This window comes from Aphelocoma coerulescens, chromosome 1 (genome assembly GCF_041296385.1).
Source record: "Aphelocoma coerulescens isolate FSJ_1873_10779 chromosome 1, UR_Acoe_1.0, whole genome shotgun sequence".
NCBI classification, from domain to species: domain Eukaryota; kingdom Metazoa; phylum Chordata; class Aves; order Passeriformes; family Corvidae; genus Aphelocoma; species Aphelocoma coerulescens.
In genome coordinates, this window is record NC_091013.1 from 116,809,299 (window position 1) to 116,832,730 (window position 23,432).

A 23,432-nucleotide genomic window follows, 5' to 3' on the forward strand; every position below is an offset into this window, starting at 1 on the left:
TTGCTGAATACATCCCCACTGGGACTGGGGGTAGAACTACTGCAGAACAGCATTAGAATATGGATTAAGAAAGGCCATTTTTATGTCCTACAAAGTGAAGCAAAAGAATTCTGCCTCCAGATTGGCTACAAATTTTCTGTTGCTGGCTCAAAATAGAAAATCCTTGATTAGATCCTCATCCAAAGTTTAGCCACTGGGATCTGGTGTGATGTTATGCATATGGGAAAATACATGTATTTATTCTGCTGTGGATGCCAGTGCCTCCATGGCCTTTTATTAAAAGTTATTCTTCTAACAAAATCATGAGGTGAAGCTGTTCTGTGTCCTGCTAAGTGTGATGTGGCCTCACCCACTGCCTTGCAGACAGAGGTACCTTGGAGCTGCCCATGTAGCACATGGTCACCCGAGCTGGGAGCTCTTCATCCTTCCTGCTTTGGGGTTGTTTCTGCCTAAGTCTGGGAAACTGGCAGAGCTCCACCAGACCTGGAGCAGGGGAAGCATTTAGCCCAACCCTTCTGCAGCCAGGGCTATTCCTGTGCTCTGTGGGTATGAAGAGGCAGCACAGATGGTCAGAAGCTGAGCAGTTTTTAATGGTTTGATGCCCTGTGCCTGAGGGATGATGAAAGTCTCTGTCTGGATGGTGCGGTCGAGGTCAGGGTGTGCAGCTCCAGATTCCCTCTCACAGAGACAGAAGAGGAGGAGTCTGAGATGGCTTTGCATTTGTTAACATTTCTTTTTAAATGTGTTATTAAATACAACCCTTCTCAACACAGAGTCAAAATATTTATAAAATTCGCACAAGTTTAAAAATTCCAATATATTTTTAAAAATAGCTCTGGGTATCCAACAGAACCACAATACTTTATTTTTCAGACAGGCAATAAATGAGACACACAAGTGAATAAATGAAGTTATATTTACTGTAGTTGTTCAGAAATATGAACAAGGTGATGCTCACCACAGCAGAGCAGGTGGTGGTAGTAATGCTGCCTCTATGTGTACCTAATGCTTCTTTTCCTGTTTCAGCTTGGATATCATTAGGTCAAAGCTATTTTCTCAAGGATGGATTTGGAATAAACTAAATGTTCTCCTCTCTCTTTTGGGCCCAGTGTGACATGCAGTAAGAATAATAATATCACATATAATGAGACTATAAATTGCCTTCTCTGTTCTTAAGAATGGTGTTGAAACACCAAACAATAATAGAGAAGTTACCTCTTTTGTGAGAGTGAATGAATATCCTAAGCAGATGCTCAAGACGAAAAATAAAACAATAAAAAGCCTGAAGAAATGGGATATAAAACTGTCTCATGCAGGTGCTTTCCTAGGAGAAAACAATTTCGATAACATCATGAATTACAGAAATAGTAACAGGTGAATCTAATACCCTGTGCTTATCTAGCAAGTGCTTGGCAAGATTAAGAGAAGACATGAAATTCTTCTCAGCTGACATACAGGGGTCCAACAGTTTGTTTGATACAACTGTTAATCATCTTCCCTGAAAGCTTTAATTATGTTTCTTGGATGAATGAATCTGATGTCCTGTGGAGGGATATCAGATTTGGGGTTTTTAAATTGTGGATCTTTTGTTGAGGATGTTGAATTGCTGCTCGGTTGTTTTAGGCAAACATGTGGGTGAAGAGTTTGACTTGTTTATTATAAAAGCCCTAAAAGAAGACTGATTTTATTTTTTAATTTTTTTTAGTAAAGGCAATTTATACTAACATGGAAAAGGATAATTGTCAATACAATATAGAGATTAAAAAAGAGCAATGCATATTTCTTGGTCAAACTCTCTACAGTTGTACAGCTGTAGTCACTTTTTGCTTAGGTGGCTGCCAAATGAAATAATTTAAAATGTAAATATTTTTCTGTCTCTGTCATACCTTTTAAGTGTTTCTGCAAGTGCTTTTTAAAGCTCAGTTTGGTAACGTATAGCACAGCTGCACTTCATCCTGTAAAGGTGTTGGCACTGAGAGACTTCACCTAGCTGAAAATCACCCAAGGTCTGTGGGCTTTATAGGGTAGAAAGAGCATGGGAGCAGTTCCACTGGGGCAGGAGAGGGGGCATTTCCTCAGGGGTCTGCAGCCAATGGCTAATTAAAAGAAATCAGCTTTTCTATGAATTTAAACAGGCCCCAGTGCATGATGTGCACCTGCTTTTCCCACACAGCTTCTGAAGAGTCCAGTATCTGCCATGTCAGGAACCTTGACAAGATGCCACGGCTCCCTACAGGGTTTGCCCTCATTCAGGTTGTGGTACAGCCTCGTCTGGAAGCATCATTTAGTGAATCTTAATCCCTTTGGTTTCGGAGCCACATCTCACTTTCCAAGACCCTGGCTGGGTAGGATTAGGTAACAGCAATTATTGCTATTAAGAAAGAAGAGGAATTAACCACAAAAAGTGAGTTGCAGATGATTTCAGTAGTCTCCTATATCAACTTAAAGGAAAAAGCTGTCCTGCACCCAAAAGATTACACAACAAAAAGGTCATGAATGTCAATTAGGTGAAGTGACCATCCCATGATGATTTAGAGGGACATTTGTAGAAATGTCACTCACTGAGTTGTGAAAGCTCGTGTTCAACAGAGTTACCTTCATCACAGGGACCAGGAGCCACAGACCCTGGGTGATTTTTAGCTGGGCAAACTCTCTTAGTTCTTGTCACGGACAGCCAAGGTGCTCTGTTTGAGCTGGTCAGAAAAAAGCAATGCTGATTTTGGTATGATGAGGTTAAGGGAGAGGAAACAGTAATCTTAGGGGTTTGCATATTTAAAATTGCAGTTCTCATTCATTACAATGAGCATTCAGTCATGAGTTAGAGAAGTAGTGATTTCACAGGGCTAAGAGATTAGAACTGGTCCTAAAATATGACAGTAATATGACCGTAGTGCAGCTTGCAATAATTCACTGCTTGTACGTGGCTCAGATGTGGTTGGTGAGATTTATCTAAAGCTGGGTCCACAACTCGTTGAAAGTCACTGTTGAATTACAGTGTTAGAGAGGTGAAGAGTCAACAGGACCTTCTGCATGATGATGAGAAGTAAAAGAGCCTGGTTTAATCTTATTAGAAGGAGTCAAATGATACAGAAAGTGACTGAGAGCTAATCAGACCTGGGGATTACTGTAAGGTTTTGGTGATTAACATGGTGTGATTTTTTTTTATTATTATTTTAGGTTTTCTCTGCCTATTCCATTAGTATAGCAGGAATAGAAAATAAAGTAAGTGTACTGTTTGACCTAGTCAGTCATTTGAGCCTAATCTTACTATTTTTAGCTGGATTCCCATCATCATATTAGAACATCTCAGTCAGCAACATATAAAAGATACTCCCTTTCAATTTACTTTCCTGTTAACCATGTTCTTAAGCCCCAGGAAACTGGGGCACAATGTGAATGAATGAAGCAATCATTTGGGGTCTGAAATGGAAGATAGTGACAATTTTTTTGTCAAGGGAACAAATTACAGAATGTTTCACTTTGTGTGTGACTTCAATTCCTCAGTCACTGGATAGCAGCTTTAGCACAAACTTTCCATTATAGGAAGTAAGAGACTGAAATAGGAAAAAAGATATAATTCTCACGCAGAGTCCACCCAGAAGACAGACTGTATGAACTTTAAATCCTAAAAGAAGCTACTTATTGAAGATTTTGAGGAGATATATTGTACTACCAGACCCGTTCATTCCAGTTCCTGAGGCTTAGTGTTGGGACAGGGGGATTCAGACGAATTCCCAGGGCTGGATTGAAACAGGAACTCATTTTCTGTGTATTTAGGGCTGTGCACTGTGTTTATTAGGATCTCTGAGACACACAATCACATCCAAATACTCTTTTTTCTAGTCTTGAAAATAAAAGTCACCATTCCCTTCACTGGGAACAAAACTTGACGTTACACTCTGATTCCAGTCACCACAGTGCCATCTGTCTAAGACACAAAATAAAAAGTAAGAAGGCCCATGTAAAATAAAACAAATAATAAAATAACTCTGACAGGGTTCCATGCTTTTGCTGTAGTCTAGCTGTGATGCATAGCAACCAAAAAATATCCTAAAATGATATATTATATAATATACATAATATTCTAGAAGTTAATGAATTTCACCTCAGCTTTCTTAATTTGGCTGCAGAAGCTGTCTGCAGCTCCATCTACATCATGCTTATATAATTTCACATAGTTTGGGGGTATTTTTTCCACAGTTCAAATAACTTTTTTTTTTTGTTTAGTTTTGGGGGGGTTTGTTTCATTGTTTGTGTTATTCTGGTTTTGTCTTGGCTGTTTGTTTGGGTTTTTCTAAATTTAAAAATACAGACTGACATTTTGAACCTTAACATAGCATCATCAAGTAGGACTTAAATGTGATAATATAGGATATCCAAAATTGGTAATGAATCTGTCTTTACAAGACCCTTGAAAAGAACATGAGTATCTGTGATAGAGCAAATAATTGAGCCAGGATTTAGAAGACTCTTACAGCACTGCCTGTACAAAGCAGCCTCTCTGTGAACTGAGCCCCTCAATCTGTGAGTTTGTTTTCCATTAACATCCGCACCATACATTAACACAGTGAGATTTATAAATTAGCCTTTAAAATTTACTAGATCTGAAGTGGGAAAAATCAGAGAGTCTCTGACAATCTCTGTAGGTCAAAAAATCTTCTGTGAAGCAGGAGATTTTTTTGGATTGTTTAAAATCCAAAAAGGAGGAATCTAAGCCAGCAGCTTTTTGATGATGGGTGCAGTGCTACCAAGAGCTTCAGACCCACAGGTTTTGGTGGGATGGAGCCCTTGCTTTGTTTTTCCCCTCTTTTTTTTTCCCTTTGGTTAAAATGAGAAAAAAAAAAAAAGAGCATTAATTTGAACTTACACTCATAACAACAGAAGTTGAAGAGTACTGGAGAAGGATCCTGTAAGCATCTGAGCATTCTGAGGCTGAGCTCAGATACCATCTGTAATCGAGCTCCCCAGCATTTATTTTCTCGATCTCATTAGGAGGCATCATAAATCACCATGGAAGACATGGAAGACAAGGGAAGGCAGACCACAGATAGGAAAATAGGATTGCTGAGGAAAATAAAAGTCAAAATGCAAGGCTTGGGCTGGAGTAAGGTTCAACTCCCCATACATTGCATTATTATGTGTGTTTTCCGAACAAACACAATGAACATACTGTAGTTCTGTAAATGTACATGTAATTGTACATGGAATTGGCATTCTTAATGAGTCTTGAACTCAGTTACAAATAAATGAATCCCAACACTTTAAACCAATTCCACTGAATTCTCTCTTGGGAATGCCCTGGGGCATTTGGCAAGGGGCAGAAGTCTGGAATTTTAGGTCTTGATACAAGATTGAGGTCAGTCTGGGATCAGTCTGGGATTCTGCTGGAGTTTCTGAGCACTGTCCTTGACAAGCTTTCTTTAGGACCTTCACTTCAGAACTCACAGGAAAAAAAGGATCACGGTTGTGTTACTTATCACTGTTGAAAGGATGGTTGAGTTTGAGATATGCAGTGTGTTCATCTCGCCAGAAAGGGTTCCTGAGGGGCTGTGTTCCCTCTTTGCCATGGAAGACTTGGGAAATACAATATAGCTGACAAAAGCAATATTTTTAATATTTTTGGTTTAGAAATTATCAGACTTTGCTGCATTTTCCTTGGAGGCTTGGTACAGGCAGTGATAAGAGACGAGAACAAGAGAAGGCAAGAAAGGAATTTTAACATTAAAAGTAAACAGCTGGTGTGCTGGACTGTTTCTGAATGTATTTGATGACTAAACATTCTTGTTCTGTCTTTTGAATGTTAATTTGGCATACTGCAGGTTGTATGACATGCATTTATCCAGGAGAAATCAGCTGCAGCACAATAAGCAGCAGTGTAGCTTGTAATTATGGCTCTGTGCCTGCCTTAACAAGCTGGGTTTAAACTGAATTTTAAGTTCTGCAGCACTGAAGGAAATTCTATAATCCTTTCTTTTAGGAAAAAAAGGAAGACATTGGGCATACTATATAAACAAAAGTACCTTAAGCATGCAATAGGAGTAGCCCTCTGTTGATTTTGTTACTTAATCCAGTATATTTTACTTTGACCTCTGCTTCCAGGTATTAATTCAACACAGATTTCAGCACTGGTATTGCAGTGTTTTATGAGATCAGCTCTGAGGGTTAAATTAAAAATCTGACAGTTGATTAGGGGACTAACAATTTCTTACCTCCTTGAAAAGAAATATGCAAGCACTTTCACAAGGTTGTTTTTCTTTATTATTATTATTCTTATTCTAGGGATTTTCTTGTGAAAGATCTCAAAATTGCAGTTTTCCTGAACTGTTTCTTGTTTCTTTCCTCCTTTCTAAGATACATCTTCAGAAACTGCACATCAAAAGCCTCACAGAGGCATCCACATGAAGATAGAATATTTTTAAAATAAATAATTCAAAAGTTAAAGAGGTGTTTGCCTTTCTCAGACACATTTGTTGTTTGCCTCGGAGGCCAATAGAATTATTGATTTTTGTAGAGAAAAAGAAACCTCTTTGAAGATTTGGTCTGACCTTCTGCATAATGTAAGTCAAATAAATTCACTCTCTGAATTGAGCAATCATCCTTTCTATTGGACTTAGTTACTTGTGGCAAAACTTCAGCTTACGCTTTACAAACACATCCACTCATGGTTTTGAAAAACAGAAAATTATCCAAGTACTTATTAACTTTGATAAAGTGATCTAACAATTTAATTATGCCTAATTTTTGAGAAGTTGCATCAAACTGTACTGTGAAACTTTCTGCAGTTATCTGTGGTGTTTTAATGTCTTAAGCAGCATGCAGTGGGGGCCCCCTGAAACTGGAAAGCTTTTCTGGTGTTCTGAAATACCCAAATCCTGTGCTGAAACATTCAGTTTCTTGTTTGTTTGTTTTCTTTCTGAAATTGAAGGAAACCTTATTTTGGAAGAGTAAATAATTTCATTTCCTCAGCTTATTATTTGGAAGCATTAAGAATTTAGGTGAGTGCCAAAGCCTGACCATAGTTTTCTAATGTCATAGCTTTTGTCTTCTGAAACCTACTGACAGCCCAAGGCTGGGGCACCTCAGCCTTGTAGGGGCAGCAGGAGCTGCCCTTTGGGGTGTGGAGGGCAGGTGGGGTGTCTCTGGGCTATGCAAAGGCTGAGAGCTAGAAGGAAATAAATTATCAGAGAATAACAAACAGCTGTGCTGTTACTCATCACTGCAGCTCACTGCAGGGCTGCTCTTGGCTTGAACCAGGAAACAGAGGAATTTACAGAGCCTCAGCTGAAGGATTCTAACACCAGAGGTCAAGGAACAGCACAAAAGCAGGGTGGCTGCAACTTGTCTGATAGAAGAGTTAAGGTAATTTGAATTACATTTTTACTTATAATCTTTGGCCTTTCCTTGAGTTGCCTGAGAATCTGTGCTGGCTGAGGACAGCCCCATGCCCAAGCTTGGGCCCACATTAAAAAAAAAAAAAAAAAGGTTTCTACATAAAAAAAAAGGAAACAAATCACCTAAAACAACCATGAAATGTGGCAGATTTGAGATTCTCAAACCATGAGGTGGAATTGTCTATTCCTTGCCACTCTTGTTTGTGCTTTCTGACTATTAACGTTCTTCTGAACTAGTTAAGAAAATTGCAGTCAGAGAGTCTTGCTCTGACACAGGAGAGGTCAGGCCCTTGAGTGTGAGTAATTCTTGTGTGCAGGACAGGCTGGTTTACACTGGGATTAAAAATTTGCTGCAGAACCCGGGAAGCTGAAAGCATGTCAGAGGTACATTGGGCTGTGTGTGAAATGCAGTGTTGGGTATGGCTGGGAGCAGGTACTCACTTGTTTATTTCCTCAACAAATAAAATGGTAATAATCAAGATTATATTGATAGTAAACAGGCTTGTTAGCCAGAGGTTAAACAAGCATCAGCCTTACATGAAAGTGTGAGTTTGCAGCAGGAGGCAGAGGTGGTTTTCATCCAAAATGAAATTACTCTGTAGGAATGTGCCCAAAGTAAGGATAAAGCAAAGACACCATTTTATTTTACATTTCAATTGTAAAAGCCCCCGTCTTTTTTCTGCTACACTTTACCTCTGATTTCTAATTTTTTTTTTTTTTTTGTATAAACTGATGTTTGTTGGTCTTCACAACTCTTGGATTCAGAGTGTGTACTCCTCCACTTGTATGTGTTCAGGACAACAGGACCCAGTTTTTCATTGACACTGGGACACTGTTGCTATGATTTTTACATTACTTGTGATAGGAAAGTTCTACAGCTTCTCCAGTGAATTTGGACAGGGACTCAGCTCTAAAATGTGATTTAATTCTCTATGGTTTAATGATGCAAATTTGCATTACAGTGTATGAGCCTTTTATCTTGAAGGAAAATTTCCAATGTTAATGGCATCTGTTTATCTGTAAATTCACCCTTCCTGCACTTATGTGTTGTAACAGCTCCATGTAGAAGAAGTCAAGTCCTAATGGAACCTCTGTGGGAGAGCAAAAAAATGCAGCAATTCAAATAATTTAAGATCGTGGCAAAAATAGCTGGTACAAAAATAATTTGCTGTGAAGGACAGCTGTTGCTAAAATGCACTCGTTTAAGTGGAGCAGGGCTGAAAATTGTAGTCTATCTCCTTTATTTTTCTTTTAAAATTCTAACAACTTATTTCTCTCTGTTGTTTAAAACTGTCATTTTCATGAACACAACTAAGATTCGGAGTCTGCACAAGGACTTCAGTTGTTAGGAAGTTTTCAGCTGAAAAGAATATCTTGTGTGTTCACAAGTGCAGTTCCCCTGGCCTCCTTGGGAGAGTTTTCCAGGGAAGCCACTGGTCCTGGGACCTTAAATGTGTTCATAACAGGGTGAGTTGATTCAGAGAAATCTTTTCCAGGAAGTTGCTGAGGGAGGCACTGACCATCTGGAAGAGCCCCAGTTTTTGGACATGGTAAATCTAGACCATATCAAGCTTGGCCACTATTAACCAAAGAGGTTTTTAATGTAGATGTGGAACTCCACAGGCAGTGGACTGTAGGAAATATGTCTGCTGATGTTACCTTTTTGAACAACGAAAGTAAAAAGGTGAACTGAAGCCCAAAGAGGGATGAGTCTTTCTGTGATTTTGTGCTGAATTTTGATATTGAACGAGCAGGAGTGCTGGGAGGATATGGGTTCTCTGTATTTGGGGAAGTTCAGAGTGTAGCTGTGCAAGATGCTGAGTGATGTGGTCAGGCTTTGAAGTGAACCATGCTTTGAGCAGGTGGTTGGGCTGGAGGTCTTAATTTATCTCTCCTAACCAAAATCTTTCTGGATTTCTATGTGATGGAGATGGATACATCAGGTATCAGGAGGGTCAATGCCCTGTGCTTAGTGATGGCAGCATGGGTTTGCATTGTGTGAAGAGAACACATGTGTCTGAAGTAACAGCTCAGAAAAATTAAATAGCCTTCAGAGGAATTGAAAACTTGTCTTATATTTCCATTTTTGTTTAGTAAGAAAAAAAAAGAGGAAAATTTTAAGGCTGAGCTTGTTTCTGAACAAAATTTTAAATGTTTCACTCAGAAGAAGCCGAAGCATGAGAGAATTTCTTATTTTTCATGAGAGAACTACTTATTTGGATTTTTCTGCTCAATAAAATTTAAATTGCTACAGCTCCATAATGCATGCCACGATCTCAGGAAGGTTTCAGAATATGTTTTTTTTTATATGATGTCACTGATGCTACCTTAGGAAGCACAAGAAAAACTTTTAGCCAAGACCACACTCTCTGTACCAGCAATCATTAGCAACCCACAATTCTGTAGATTACTGTGGCAGCTCAAATGTGATTAGGAGAACATTTTTTGAAGGAATCTGTGAAGGACACACATCCTATGTCACTTGGTGCTGTGCAAACTGGAGACAGGTTAGTCCTTCCTAATACATTACCACAACAAACAAATTGTTTTTGCAATTGGTTTCATTCGCATTCAGGCAAAATTATAGTGGAAAACCCCATGATAATGAGTATGACATGCACATTAATATAAAATGAATTCATTATGATCAGCATTACTACAGCAGATTCCAAATGAATTAATAATGACAGGGTAGTCAAAACAAAGTGGAGGCACACTTAGAGGCACAACATGCTGTTAATGACATCATTAAACAGGGGCTAGAGAGCATCAAAAATTTGTTGTGCAAATTGATAGTCTTGGGTGCAGAGTGCTTGTTTCTGTGCTTGGTTGTCAGCTGAAACAGTTGGAAAATATTATTTATTGATTATTTAAATATATATATTTATTTTTTACCAGCCAAGGGAATGGTTTTCCTGTTACACAAAATAAAACAATTCTGTTTTATATTGACCATTTAAAATCATCTTCAGTGAAATGCTGGTAAATTATTCAGGCTGAAAAAACAAAGTATTTTGCTTGGACAGTTTTAAATAAGTTTCATTTTTCCACTAAACAAAAGATAGATGTGAATGTGTATATTATTATTTATTTTGGTTTTGTTCTGAGTTTTTCACTGCAAAAATTTTCATGCAGTCAAAAACTGTGAATCTGCATGCTGCCATAGCTTATTTTGCATTTTCTATCTTTAAGGTTACTTCCTTATTTTAATAGTAAATTTGATATAGGCATGGAAAAATAGGTTTAGTGAATGAGTTATATAGCTTGAATTTTAATAACCCTTTACATATTTTACCTCCCTTCTCACCAGGTAGTAGCTTGCACTGTGTCTTGCACCTTTTTTCATCCTAGAAAATGAATTCTAATTCTCTGGGGAAGAAAATAACATTAGCACAACATGTAGGAGCAGTGAATTCAGGAGTGCATAAACTAAAAACACAGCCAGCAGTTTTAGTTCAGTATTCTAATTAGTCTGATTACTGGACACAGGTACAGAAGATTTAAGAAGCCTCATTGTTTTCTGACCTAGAGCCACTGCTTTTTAACTAATCCAAAAAACTATATCCCTTCCATTTACATTTCTTCTTTTGATTGTAAAAATATGTAGTGGAAATAGCTTTTCCTAGCTCAGAGTAAAAATGGCTGGCAGCTATTTCACCTAGAACGCATCAAGTTTGAAAAATGAGGATGTAAAAATTTAAATTTTATTGAGCAGAAAAATCCAAATAAGAAGATCTCTCATGAAAATGCTTCACCTTCTTCTGAGTAAAACATTTAAAATCTTGTTCAGAAACATGCTCAGTCTTGAAATTTTCCTTTTTTTCCTTGCTAAATGCAAATGGAAGTACAAGACAAGTTTTCAGTTCCTCTGAAGAGTATTTAATTTTTCTGAGCTATTACTTCAGAAGGTTCATGTTTTTAATTTTCAGCTTCCAATCTGACACTTCAAAGAATTTAATGGAATAAAATTTAATCTCCTGACTCCTACCTGTTGTTTATGGCAGGAAAAAAAAATATCTTTTCTCTGTTACATTTCAGTGCCATTGAAGTAACCATTCTTCCTCTATTATGAGACATGACAAATAGGAGCACCTCCACTCCATTTGTCTCTTTTACAACAGTCATTGCTGTGAAAAGTTCTGGAGTGTCCTCTCTTATTTGTCTCATCTATAAACATCTCAATCTTAGCCTGCTCATTTCTTAAGGGGGAAGTCTTTGAGTGTCTCTAATCGTTTTTGCCATCCATCAGTGAACCTATTGTACCTTAAAAGGAATGTAATGGAGAGAAGGGAACCAAAACTTAACAATTCCCAGGGGAAATGTACAGCACTTACAGCATTTACTAGAGCAACATTGAAAGCATCTTTTTCTATCCTGTAGTTTAACATCAAAGAGGCTTTTTCTGGACTTACAAACTTATAGAAGCAACATCGTGAAATGACTTGAAAGAATATAGATTCATTAGAAGTATTGCTGATTAATAATCATGTTCCCTATATCTCCCCAGATATCCCAGTTCAGGAAAATGCTTTTCTCTTATCGCAGTTTTAATCATAAGCCCTTTGCTTTTGGAAAGCTTTATCAGTTGCTAAGTATGCACAAATGATGAAATGGTAGCCATTCTGCAGCACTCTGAAATCAGTACAACAAATTTTCCTGCAGGATCTAAAAATCAGAATGAGATTGTGCTGTACTGACAGAAAATAAAGCCCAAAATTACCCATATTTTCTAGTACAGCTGAGGTTAGTTCCTTTTCACCTAATTTGTTGAGGTTTTTTAGCCTGGTTTTTACTTCTCAACTGACAGCTAACTAAAATCATAGTTGGGCAACTATTATTTTACACTGTTATCTGTGATAATAGAATGATTGCCCAAATTATTACAGCTGGGCAGCTATTGACACCATGTGTACTAAAATTCTATTTTTTTTCTACACCCACTTTTAATCCCACCCTCTGTACATTTTTCATTCTGAACACACGATGTTCTGTTAGTTCCTGTTGCCCAAGGTGTTTCTCTTTAAAAATTCAGCAAACTGAAAAAGTGAAGTCTACTAACAAGACTGGAAATGGTTAAGTCAGTGGATGTGGTTCGTAACCAAGTAATGGCATGTAATCGGCATATTTGCATATGTTAAAATTAAGGCCTTTGCCTTCTATGTATTCCACAGAAGAATGGAGGTTGGAAGGGGCCTCTGGATGTCACTGGGCCCAACCACCTTGTTCAAGCAGGATCACCTGGAACTGGTTGTCCAGGACCATGTCCAGATGGTTTTTGCAAGTATGTCCAAGGATGGAGACTCCACAGCCTCTGGGGACAACCTTGGGCAAGCAGAATATATCAAGTACATATGGCAGAATTGTCCTTGTTGTCCTGGGGCCTGCAGATATCCTTGCTCTCCTTATCTTTAAACCTCTGCTGGTTTTGCTGCAGTTCCCAGTGCCTCACATCCCCACTTAGACCTTAATTATGTTGGAGAACAGTTCTTTGGAGTTTCTACCAAATTACGGACATGTAAGAAGAGTTTTACAGGTTTTCAGGGTTCAGATGCAGTCTTTTCTATTTGAGATGATTTCTTTGGTTTAATTATGTCTTCTCTAAAAAAAAAATCATTGTGTAAATGCACTTCCAATCATAATTAAGGCAATTTACAAAATATTTCACAAAAAAATATCAAATCATTTACACAAGATGTGCAACAAAAGCAGGTTATAGGAGCATTTAAAGAGTCTTTTTTCCTTTTGTGCCTGGTAAGATTCAGATTTCACCACTCCACAGTTCATATTTCTTCAGGGCAGTAGTTATTCTCAGGCAGAGATGTCCATCCTATGGGATCCATGGCAGGATATTGCTTCTGGTTTGCACCTCTGTGTCCAAGAGCAGGTTGAGGGCTAACTGAATCCTTTTGGTAGCAGCATCAGTTCACTCTCAGCAGCTATCAGCACCAGGGAAGGTATCACAGCTAAAGATATTGACTGGGGATGAACTCCTGTTGCAAGAAAAATTAATCATCTGCAGTCACCTTCCTGATTTTTCCAGTGTAAAATAAAAAAGGTGGCTTGTGTTTCCATGGGAGATTGATATTGAAGCTAAAAATGAAAAAAATTAAAAGTCAAAACCATACTTTATTTCAGGTTCCTGGTTTTTTTTTCAGGTGGTATCTTACATCTGAATCCATAAGAGGCAGTTTTATGTATATGTTTGCATCCAATGTACAAATACATCCATGGAATGCAACATTTTGTTGCCAGGAAGAGTAGGAATTGACAAAGAGGGAACAGAAAATCCCTTCCTTGCTCTCCTTGGTTATAAGAGTAGGGAAGCAGACTGGCAGTGCTTCCAACATCCAGTCTCCATTAATTCCAGCTGCCCGTCAAAATGGTGAGCAGAATGAAGAGCTGAGCAGCTGTGAATGGTCTCTCCCCAGTTCTGTTTTCACAACTGCACTTGAAAAGAAGTGCACATGCTCAGCTTTGTTGTTGCAAAGTAGCAATTTGCAATAAAACTGCAGAATAATTACTTTTGAAAGGGAAACCAATGGGATCCAAATTGGTTCTTCTGCCTGCAGAACTGCTTGTATGAGAATTTTGCATTCTCTGGTGACTTTGCATACTGGAACTAATTAACATTTTAAAAAGCAATTAAATAAAAAGGTAATATTCCTGAATGCTAGTTATGGTAAGCTCGAGTCATTTAACTCCTGCAAGTGATCCTCAGTCAGGCAAATCCTGTGTGTGACCTCCCTGTTACTCACATGGACAAGGATGGCTTTTGGGGATAGAGGTTGTGTTATGGGACCCTAAAGAGGCATTAACAAAACCATATCTCCACACAGCTTAATGTGGCAGGGCTGTAAAACTGAATGAAACTTCTGCTGTGTAATATCCAATGTATCCTCATAGCTCTGGTGAGACCATGAGGGGAAAGTGAACTTTTTGATTAGTTTTGAGGGTTTCTGGTAGGAATTCAATGCCATAATGCCTGTATTAAGAATTAGTTCAACGCTGTAGGGAAAGGTCAGTAGGTTAAAATGGTTTGTGACAAGGCCCCTAAAAGTCCTCCATGTGCAATTTAGACTTTAGTTTAGAGCAAGTTTTGTCTGGTTGCCTGGATCAGACATCCCCCAGATGGGCCTCTGGAGCCAGAGTAAGTTTGATGCTATCAGCATACTCCCAAACTGCCTGAAGAACTGAAACAGCATGTGGGTAGTAAAGGCAAGCAAAGAACTGACTTCAAACCTCTTGAAGCTGCTCTTAAACCACATTACAAATGCAAAACCAGCCAGCAGAGTGGGTTTTGAGTGGGCAGAGAAGAAAAGCAGTGCTGGGAGTAGGGGAGCAGTGTCCTAGTGGGTTATTTCTGAAAGAAATATTGTCTGTGGATTAGCTCTGAAAGAAATATTGTCTGCTTGCCACACAATAGGAGTAAAGCTATTAAGATCTTTGTCACGCCCGCAACAGTGAAGGCCCTGTCCCCTGTGTGGCATTAATAAATGGACAGGTTGAGGAGTGATGATGCCTTGATGTGGCAGTTTGTCTGTAAATTTAGTTGAGATGAAGTTAGAGAATATCTTTGCCTTGTTTTATTGCATCTCAGATTGACAGCTTGCTTCAGATGCACTTGCTGGGGAGGTGGATAGCATGTGTTGGAGCACGGGGACTTTAAATCATTTTGGTTTATAAATATTGGATCTCCTTTCCATGTTTTTATTTTCCAGTGGCAAATACCTCTTGCTGTCTAAACTGCAGCTACTGTAGCATCAAAGGAAATGATGGAACATTAATTGAGTGGATAACCACAACTATATTAATCATAAATAATTTCTCTGTATTTGATTATCCAAGCCTCAGTTCTTAAGAAGAGAATCCTCATTATCTCGTGGCTGATATGCTGCTGGTATGAATATGACTGGCAGAATCAAGTTCAATTGCAGTTTACTTCTTTCATTACCAGTAATATTAGATTATATTTTTTCCATCAGTATATTGTAAATACATCTAAACCTGTACTCTGAGGTCCATTGGCTCTTGCTGAGTTCAAGTTGAATCCCCTCTAATGTGAGTCCTCATCGAGACAGAGAAATATAAAGAAAAAGTATATTGATTTAAATACAAAGATGTTTGAAGCCAGTTTAAGGCAATATTTTTTTTTTTAAAGTTTCTTTTGAGCACCTGTTTTTTGGTATTTTGCTGAGCCTCTCTACAGGAATTTCATGGGATTAAAGTTTGGCTGTTTCAGATGACTTTGTATAGAAATATGGTGGGGCTGCCTGTATAACCTTGAATTCTGACAAAATCCAGGTTAATGAGAGAAAGCCACTGACAGTTTTAGGGACTAATGCCTTGATTGCTCACTGAAAATTCATATGAAAAGAGATGCCTTTTTTATAAAAGCCATGGAGGATTTGACCTGCAAATGCTCTGTCATGAAGTGTCTGTCATGAACAGAGTATAAACTGGAGCTTGCATCATCGCCATTTATTTTCATTTAGGATTGGCTTTTTATTAACTTTATAACTCTCCATGCATGGCCAGGGAAGTTTTCAGAAAAAAACTGCCCAGTGTTTCTGCAGCCCTTTTTAATCCAAACCAAACCAGTGCCTAAAAGACCTGATAGATTTAAATGGATACATCTCATTTTTACAATTGGGATTTATAATTCAACTCATTTCTCTATTTCCACTAGGTTAAATAAAGGCTAATATTTCCTTTATTAAATACAGTTTAGGAATTGGCTGTGATCTTCAAGGGAATCAACAAGCTTTAGCCACTGACTTGAGCTGTTGCTCTTTGCTTTCTCACTCTCATACAAAAGATGTCAGAAGTGGTCGCCCTCACTGCTTGTCGCTTTGTAAGTGGTGGAGCTTGTAAATATTTCAGACTTGCTAGGAAAAGTTCATAATAAAAACACAGATTATAAATGAATTATGAACTTCCTTCATAATGAACTTACCAAGTATAAACTCACAATCAGGGAGTCTCTTGCTGGCCAACAATCAGACTCACTGAGTAATTTCGAGGTAGTGAGCAGGGAGTAGGCACAGAGCAATTTTTCTTTTCGTTTTCTTTTTAATTGGCTTTCTGCTAAAAGCACTTGGAGTGGTAGTTAGTTACATGTGTTGCTGCATTATATTCACCAGCTCCCCTGGAGAACACCAGACTAATTAGAAACACTGAGCTCTCACTTGTAATTTATAATCTGGCAACAGAAGCAAAGAAATTTAAGAAGTACTGTAAGCACAGACCTCCATGACCCGGGACAAGGCAGCTCTTTACAGAAAGGTCAGTATCCATGAAAGCCTGAGATATTATAGGTCTGCCTAACTTGGCATTCCAATGTCAGGAACAGTAATGAGTTTCTTAGTCTGCACTCCAGAGAGTCTAAAATTAACCCCGTATCATCTTCAAACTTGACCTCAATCACAGCAATTAATTAACAGGCACTGGAAGGACCTTAACAAAGAAGATGAGAAAAGGAACAAAAGACACTTTTGTTTTACATTTCAGCACATTCTTCCTTTTTCCCAGTGCTGTTTGGAAAACATATTTTTTGTAAAGTTCTGACAGAATACACTGTTAAGACCAAATCTTTGACCTGATAGAGACTAAAACCTGGACATTAGTTTGTAACTTAATTATGTGCTTGTAAGTAAATTTTATTTTTTGTGGAAAACTACAGAGTCTAGGAGGCACCCACTGAAAAAAACAATCACATTTGAAGGCAACCAACAGTGGCTTCAGCTTTACTGTTATACTTTGCCAACCGATACCCATTTAGCACCAAAAAAGTAGTTTCTGAATAAAACTGTTGCTTAACTACAAGGGTCATTCATTCTGGCTTTTAATTTCATGTGTTCTGACACTATAGGTAATTATGGGAGAAATTGATTAAAACACAGGTAAGAAATAAGAATGCTGAATAAAATAATTGGGAAGTACCACACATATAGTTGTTTGAATGATTGAAGAAACTATGCCCTCAGGAAAAAAAATAAAACCAAACAACACTGTTTGGAAAGTTTTTTGAGGAAACACACTTTATCTTAAAAAGTTTAAAATTCAGTGAAGTAATCTGCTTGTATTGGGAGTCCTGCATTGATGAAATTGTTGCTGTGCTTCATGAAGAATGTTATTTACCTCTGTAAATATCTAGGCTATACATTGAGCTTGGCGAAATGAAAACAAAACAATTCAGATTCGTTGGTGCTAAGTTATATGCATGCCTTAATGGTGCTTTCTAGACCATGACAGCCTCAAAGAAATGCAATAAAAAAGAAAATAGTTCATCCATTTGCCAGGAATAACATTTCATGAGTTACCCAGAATTGCTTATCAGGAGGAAAGAACCTTGATTACCAGGAGTAGATAATGCAGTATTTTTCAGCCAATGTGAATCCTAGAGAGCAGCCAGAGATAATGAATCAAGGCATTTGTGTACAAAAAAAAAAAAAAAAGAAATTAAAAGAAACCCAACCAAAAACAGGGGAAGTGCTTCTCATCCTGGGATTTTAGCTGGTAAATGGAAAACTCCTGACATTTTTGTACTGTATATTTTAGAGTATTACAGTTAATCAAATACACATTTTCTGTTTCAAGTAAAATTACATTTTATAGTTATTGCCACTTCTCTGGTTCATTCTGTGTTCTCTGATTTAACAGTGGCTTTAAGCTTTCAACTGAGCCTTAGATAAGCAATTTTATTCCCATATTATGGTTCATTCATGCCCACCCATAAAAAAGCCTTACTGATGCCAGTCATGGTGTACAGGTATCTCACAGACAAGACTCATTTACTGTTCTTTGTGCAATAGTGTGAGGGTGGCTGAGAAGAGACAGATCATTCTGAGTTAATTGGCTACTGATAAATTACAGCTTCCTGTTAACAGAGAAGCCAATAATAGCAGTTTAAAGAAGTTACTCTCAGGTCTTTGGTGTTTTACTTGAGCAAAGAGTGGACTGAAATGTTTTACTGCAATACTTCGCTTTTCCTGTAAATTTTGATACTGTCCATAGATGAAGTTTCCCTATCCCAAGCCCTTACCAGCATGGTGTAGTGTAATGAAATTCTGTCTCTGAAGACAAATAAAACACCACTAGGAACTAATTTCAGAGGTGCTAAGCAGAAATAAAGCAAACCCAAAAGACTGATTGAATAATCTGCCTGAATTCTGGTCAACAGAAAGACAATCCAAAAAAATATTTAGAAATTTGGACAAATTTAGAGACTGTTTTTTTAAAACACTGAAGATGTGACAGTCGTAAAATAAACTGGTGGAAGAATTAGCTATTGCAATTACACCCTGCTTGGAAAAACAATGCTATAAATATCTTTTCAGAGGTTTGTGGTGGAGCTGTTCCTTCACAGAATTAATTGTTATGTCTTTGTTTAGATTTTCCACTTCTTTTAATGATCTGTGTTAGTGTCTTATGTGGTTGACTACCCCAGAAAATTAGGAGTCCATTAGTGTATAGATTAAGTTATGTAGATTTGAAATGTTGGATGGGCAAGGGAAAATCACATCAGGGAATAGAATTAATTTTCAGAATGCAGCTAAATGAAGTGTGGGAAGGTAGGTTAAAAGCAAAGTTTCTCTTCTTTTTTTCAGGGGATTCAAATTTTGTGATGACTGTGGTGAAGAGTATGGTTGTTTTTAAACACTTTACTGACTGTGGCACTCAGTGTTATTTTAATCATGAAACCTCTGGGGTATTTTCAGAGAAAAATACATATTTTTCATGTTTAATATTTTTAATTTAAATAAAAATGGGTTGACTAATAGGAAGAAAATACCTTCCTGTTTAGCTGTAATGTTAGATGGATGTTCATGTATGAGGACAGAGTCACATTTCTGATGAGCTAAGCAGGATGTTCTTTGAAAAAGATTTGAGGTGAAATGATAGCAGGAGATCCTGAACAACTGATTCTCTTTTCTTTTTAATTTGTAACCACACATCTTGTTTTTAAGTTAAAGTATGTGCAAGGAATGGAGCAAAAACACAGCCTAGACCAAAGCACTTCCCATGTTTTGGACAGTCCTTCCTCCATTTTTTCCAATGGGCTTTGGAGATCAAATATTGTAGATCAATACATCTACTGTAGATCAAATAAACCTTCCAAGACTCACTTTAATCTAAAGAAGGGTTACTTGGACTCCAGTCTAAGCCTTGCTCTGGGCTTGTGTTTGGAACATGTCTTGCAATTCCCCGGCGAATGTCACTAAAAAACAGAAAGCAGCTGCCTAAAGAGATGCACAGCCACTGCCACAGAGGGCTCATCTTTCCCTGCAGCAGGGTGAGGATGAATTCAGGAGTTATTGCACGAGCTTTCCAAGCATATCTCACTAGAAGAAATAGGAGTGTTGTGAGGAGAGACTGGGAGTCAAGCACTCATCACCAGGGATGGCTTTAACGCGCTTTTTTTTGTGGCCTTCAGGGAATAAGCAATTCTGCCTCCAGGTTTCTCTGCACGGCACACAGGGATTTAGCTTAGGATCCAGTGCAATTCGACAAAATGGAAGCTCCTGAATCAAAGCTTTGTCTCCTGAAAGGCTCCAATCAGTTGTCGATGAGCTCTTGAGTCAGTCTGAGTTCATTAGCAGCTCTTTTTGACGTGAAAGTTTTCAAAATGGCTGCATTTACACATTTTTATGGCTGTAATTACTTCCATCTGATCAGCTCAACACCTAAACCCTCCTTAAGCCCAATCAGAAATCTGAAGCTCTGTGGTGCTCTGCAGGGATTCTTGACAAGTCCTAATGGGTATAATCGCTCCAGAGTGAGCTGAGTGTGTGCACTTGTGGTTCTGTGTGAGGCTGCCACAGCAGGAGGAGAGAGGAGGGAGGGTTTGATATGCTTTATCCTCAAATACAAACTAGGGAAAGAGTTTTGGGGTTCCCAGATTCCCTTTTTCACACATCTTCGGTTCTTTTCAGCAAGATGTCATCATTTCACTGAGAGAGTGCCGGTAGCTCTTCCAACTTTGTGCACTGCCAGACAGCAAATATGCTCAGAGATGTAGGTCTAATCTCCTTCAGACAGAGAAAGATATTGGGTCTCAGTATTCTTGTGCCTGGACAAATTCTCTTTGTTGTGAGGTATTGTGTTATTTAAGTGATGATTACTTTTTTTTTTTTCATGTTCCAATCAAAAACATGGCTTTATTTTGTCTTTGGTTATCAAGTGTGCAGTTGTATCTCTCCTGAGGCCCTGTCTGTGTTTAAGCTGTGGATGAGGGCAGGATTTCAGGAGCATCCCTGCACTTGCAGGAAAGGAGCACCTTTTTGAAATGCATAGTCTGGCACAGAAAATAACTGCTGCTAACAAGCTTCAGGCTGCTCTCTACCTAAATTTTAGATCTTAAGGCACCAAAATTGTAGGTAGCAAAATATGGGATTTCCACCATTACCCATAGAATTGGAAATTATGTGATCCCCAGGTCTTTGAAGAGCTTTTTGAGCACCCACCATTCCATGTATCTAATCAGTGCTTTATTTTTGACAGAGTAAAAAGAATGTTGACATTCAGATATATCAGGCAACTCAGTAAGATGGTTATGAGCCGGAAATGAGCAGGTTTTGTGTTCCTGACATGTTCCTTAGGCCACAGAGCAAGCCTGTGGGCAGGGATAGGGAAGCTGACACTCGTTTTCGAATGTGGCTTCTGTATTTCTGCAGAAAGAGACCTTGAGCAAACAGTAGCACTAATAAAATGGCTACAAATTGTATCATATGAACTTCATCTTAAACTAGAAATGCATCTGTAATGCTTTAAATTTTAAAACACAAGAAGTACTGACATTTTTAATGACCTTTTTGTACATAAAATATAAAACCATATAAAGCTGAACCCCATAGTAACCTTTTCTGTTGAATGAATGGTAAATAATTTGAATATTAGCATTACATCTCTGGGTAATCAGCGCAATCTCTGTAGGGTATTTAGTGTTGATCTTTTGGCTCACAAAGCCTGTGAGGAAGCAAAAGGAGGATTTGGCTGTGCTTGCTGGAATTCCAGTCCTCACTGAGGCTGAATTTCTGCAGGTTCTGAAGGTGTTGTGGTGATTTGACCTTGGCTGGCTGTGGGAGGCCCCTCAGCCACACTCCTGCTCCTCACTCAGCTCAGACTGAGAAAATCAAATGAAAAAGCTCGTGGGTGGAGATAAATGCAGGGAGATCACTGACAAATTACTGTCACAGACAAAACAGACTCGAGGAAAACTGGTTTGATTTAAATTGTCAGTTAAAGTAAATTTGCATGGTGAGAAAAAACAGCCCCATACCAGTTAATGTGAAGAAAATTAGCTTTAACTCAGCCCCAGAGTAATTTGCAAGAGAGTTGCAAGAGTGATATGGATTGGCTTCTGGAGCTATGAAGAAGAAAAGCTTGATGTCTGTCCACAAGCAGTGAAAGATTGCCACAGTCCAAGCTGAGGATGAACGCAAAGTAAAAACCCAAACAAACAAACAAAATAAACCCGGAAAAACTGCACATCAGCACATTATAGAAATAATGTGTGAAGAAGATGGGGGGGGGGGGGGGGGGGGAATGCATTTAAATGCAGGTAACACTTGCAGATCACATAATAATTTACATGTGGGAATGGTATTGGTGTCTGTAGGATCCTGACCTTGCTGAAGAGGGAGGGGTTCAAATGAAGTGGGGTGAGAACATGGCACAAGAAAAGTGAGATAGAACACAGTATGAAGACAAATGATACACTACATGTCCAGGGGACCACAGCAGGTGGCTGAGGGGTGAAAAAAGGAGGAGATAAAAGGACTCTCGAAGGGGGCAGAGAGTCTTATGACAGCCTTTTCCTTCATAATTCTTAAAAATGGCCAAATTATTGCAAGTCTCTGGATTCCTGAGGTTTTCTAGGCAGCAAAAACTTTATTTCCATAGAATAAATTATGCTCTGCCTTTTGTGACAGGTGTATAAAAAAGATAACAGCCTACTTCTGCTACAAGTCTTTCAGTTAGAAGAAGTGGTGGAGAACTGCCCTGGGATCTGAAATTGCCAGTTCAGCTAATGAACCGTGTAGGTGTTCAGGTTGGTTCCGTGTGACTTGTGTAGGAGAGGGCGTCTTTTTAGCTGTTGCATTTTTTAATTAGAAAATTTCACTAATGAGCACGTTAAAAGGGCATTTAAGTCAAGAATCAAGTTGCGAAATGCCAGCATCAGTGTGCCACTGGCATATTTAATGGGGCAGGTCACAGAGTCAGTCTCTGCTTTAGCTGGTGGTTGACTCATTAATAGATCGAAGAAAAGTGAGTTTTCAGATTTTTTTTTTTTTAAAGTCTCATGTGTTACTTTAAAATGACAACCATCAAAACTTTAGCCAAAATATTGCCATTTTCTGGCTTTGTGTCTGCCCCAGTCCTGAGGGCATTTCTTACTGCCCTCTGCTTTCTGCAGAACTTGCAGAACTCCGTGGCTTCCCCTTGCCAGGCACTGCCTTTTCTTTACCACTGCTCAGATAATCCTACCTCTGCTTGAATTCTAAAAATGAAGAAAACAAAATGCTAATAAGAATGAAACAGATTAAAAGAACCAAGAAACTCAACACTGGAATTTTAAGGTAGACAGTAAATAGTATAATGATCTGGATTGAATTTCCCAATTTAAACGAGGTGTGCTGTAACCCAAGGGATACGTTTAGAGACTTGGGGAAGCTGAGTAAAGGCTTTTCTGAATCATGCTTCCTGGCCTTATTTTGTGGGATATTTTGCTCATTTGCATCACTTAATTTTGTCAGTTTCTTGTGGCATAAAAGAATTCCCACCCCCATCAGCGTAGGGCTCCTCCTTTTACTTTTGTTTCAGTCACTCCAGGACAGAGCCAGCCTGCTGCCTCTAGTTCCTACTGCTCTCTGCAAAGTAGACCTATTTTCTTTTATGTCTGATCCTACACTGCAGAACTTCAAAAGCTGAATCACAGGTTTATCTTGATCTTCTTCTAAGTGACTACCGTGCTGTAAAACTATTTTTTGCAGCATTTTTCAAACATCTTTTCCAACACGTACATAAACTTGGCTCTGATGC

General features: G+C 38.5%; 1 long non-coding RNA gene across 1 annotated transcript in view; it reads left to right on the forward strand.

Annotated features, from left to right (window-relative positions):
• Nucleotides 1–7,217: 7,217 nt before the first annotated feature.
• Nucleotides 7,218–23,432, forward strand: part of LOC138116541 (uncharacterized) — a 78,848-nt gene continuing 62,633 nt past the window's right edge. Inside the window, exon 1 of the long non-coding RNA XR_011154194.1 lies at nucleotides 7,218–7,359. This is a non-coding gene — a long non-coding RNA (uncharacterized lncRNA). The remainder of the gene's footprint in view (nucleotides 7,360–23,432) is intronic.